The sequence below is a fragment of the Trichechus manatus genome, unplaced genomic scaffold (assembly GCF_000243295.1).
Source record: "Trichechus manatus latirostris isolate Lorelei unplaced genomic scaffold, TriManLat1.0 scaffold00090, whole genome shotgun sequence".
In the NCBI taxonomy this organism is placed as follows: Eukaryota; Metazoa; Chordata; class Mammalia; order Sirenia; family Trichechidae; genus Trichechus; species Trichechus manatus.
The window spans coordinates 1,899,224-1,902,255 of NW_004444026.1; positions in this window are offsets into that span (position 1 = coordinate 1,899,224).

The window sequence follows — 3,032 nt, forward strand, 5'->3', positions numbered from 1 at the left end:
TGACAGCAGAGGAGTGGGCCAGGGAGGCTCTGCAGTGTGAGACCAGGTACCCAGTCCCAGCTCCAGGGCTCCAGGCTCCACTCCGGCTCCACAGAGCAGGAGGAATGGGTCTTTAGGAAACCTCTTTCTCTGTAGTAATCCCAGGGAAGTGAAAGTGAAGTGGCACATGCTTCGGTGACTGGAGGCCCATAAATCTGCCGGAGTGCTGTGGGGAGGGGCAGGGCCCATCGGCGGGACACATTCCCCAAGGAGCCATGTGCTTGTTTACCTAACCCTTCGTGGCAGGCGCACCAGACGGCTCCACCGCCTTGCTCGAGGGTTTCAGCCCAGAACAACTCGGATATAAATGAAGTGCTGGGAGGAGGTATGGGGGAGTAGCCTTCATCACACTCCTTCTCCCTTTCAGGACAGCCTTTCCCCTCCTCTGCAGGTCTGTGACCTCACCCGCGGCTGTGAAAGAGCTCACCTCTATGGCTCCATTTGGGGACTGCTGGGAGCCCACCATTCTCCCTCTGCCTGAAACAACTCATCCACCATCAGGCAGTCATCACTCTTCCGGGGCAAGGCAGTTGTTGTTGCTGTTGTTGGGTGCCATCAAGTCGATTCCAACTCATAGCGACGCCATGTGACAGAGTAGAACTGCCCCATAGGGTTTTCTAGGCTGTAATCTTTATGGGAGCAGATCGCCAGGTCTTTCTCCTGCGGAACTGCTGAAGTGTGTTCAAACCTGCAACCTTTCAGTTAGCAGCAGTGCACTTAACCTTTGTGCCATCAAGCTGCCTTGATGCAGTCTTTCCCAGTTTGCGCTCTACACACATTATCACATTTGGGCCTCATCAAAAGCAGAGAAGTTCATTATTCCCATTTTACAGAGGAAGATACTGAGGCTCAGAGTGGTGAGGTCTTCCACCAGCCAACAAAGTGCTCCAGTGGGTGACGGACGGAGTCAGGTCAGGAACACAGATCTTTGGATTCCAAATCCTGTTGGCTTTCCACTAGGCCTGGGTGCCTTCGGTAAATGCCAGTCCCTGGAGCGAGAAACCGGAGAGCCACTGGCTGTCATTAACATCTTATTGTGATTCATTTATCAGACTCTTCCAAGAGGCCAGCTAAAAGAAAAAGATGGTTTTGAAAGAGGAGAGGTGGAGAGATAGGTCTGTAGGTCAGAGCAAGCCCCTGAGATGTCACACCATGGGGGCCTGGGGTGGAGGAAGAGAAGGATGGAGTAGCAGGTGTCTGCCAGGAGTCAGTAGGGGGCATTTGGGACTGCTGCAAGGAGAGATGCCAGGGCCTGCCCAGGGTCCCAGAGGTGACCACAGTGCTCTATACAGGCAGCTGCCAATGAACTGTGTGTGGCTGACCTGCCATCCCGTGGATACTCAGAAGCTGGCTCAAGAGGAGAAAAGACTGTGAGCCATAGGAAGAGGGGGCACAATATATACCCAGAAAGAGAGAGAAGTGACAGCTTTGCACAAGCTGATTCAGGTGTAAGGCAGGAGGTCCATGGTACAGGCACTGACCAATCCGAATGTGTGCCAGACACAAACCACCTGTGCAGCCCTACAGGCAAACCAGCTGCATATCAGGTATGAAGTGGGACATGCAGCTCCCAGAATGCACTGTGCTGCCTCTCTCCTCTGTGCCTGAGCTCACATATAATGCTGTTTGTCTTCAAGAAAGGAAAATTTTTTCTAGATCTGAATTCTAAAAGGAATTTATCGAGTCCCGTATTCAAAGACTGTAAAAAGAGTGTGGAACGTTTGTATTGTCCCTCTCCCATTCTAGAGCGGATGCCACTTCTGATTCACTTGTCTCTCCCCAGAGCCCTGCACCGAATAGGTTGCTAAGTAGAGCACAGGAGGGTGAGCCAGCCCTCCAGGCTGGGCTGTTCTCCCAGCATACAGGCACTGACTCATCCTCCAAGACTCAGCCAACCACCTTCTCTTTCCTGACCGCTCTCTGGCATGTCCCAGGTAGAAGTGGCTGGGTGGCCCTTTGTGCAGTTCTGTACATCATGGATGTCAGAGCACCTCCTCACGCTCTTTGGCTTATTTACATGTCTAGAGTTCCTCTGGAAGCTTCTGGAGGACAGAAACTCTATCTCTTTCATCCCTGTATCTCCAGTACTTAGCCTAGTGCCTGCCATGTAATAAGGGCGTCGTTGGCATGTGAGCACGGAGGAGCCACTTTCTCAAGATTGGTCTTTTGACCCAGCTCAGACCTATGAGATGTAATTAGAAATTGCTAAGTGGGACAGCCCGGAAAACTTTTTAAAAGACAGCTTGACTGTTCACTCTTCTTCCTACCTGGAATTCAGATGTAATACCACCAAAAGGTGCAGAACTATCTCACAACCATGAGACCACAAGCATGAGCATAAATGCCAACGCTCCAGTGGATGAAACAGAAAGCTGGAAAGAGCCTGGGTCATAAAGGATCACTGGGCCAGCCCTGAACCACCTACTCCAGGACTTCTCGTTAGGTGACACCTACAACCCCTTTCTCTCACTTGTTCAAATCCAGCGTTATTTGGGTTTTCTTTTCCTTATAGCTAAAAACAGACCTAGCTGATACAGGTCTATAGTTTAGGGACTCTCACAGCAGACAGGAAACCCAAAGGCTCAAAGTTCTAGTTCTTACTGTCTCCTAGGATGTTGTCAGTGTGGCCCCCGCCCAGCCACATCACCATCTTCTGGGAACTTGCTGGAAATGCAGAATCTTAGGCCCCACCCCACACCTACTCAGTCAGAATTTGCATTTTAACAATCTCCCCAGCTAAGTCCTATGCACACTGAAGATTGAGAAGCACCAACCTAAGAGATTCTTCTACATGCCTGGAAGTTTGTGTATCTTTCTCCTGCTTCAACCCTTACAGCTGCAAGATAGCCTATTTCTAAATGTGACTGGATTGTGTCACACACACGCACCCACACTGCTCCGTATCCCTCTATGTCACGTTCCTCTGGGAAAGTCCTATGGAACCCTCCACTTTTTAGAAGAGGAGACTGAGTCACGGAGACTTTCATCAGCCA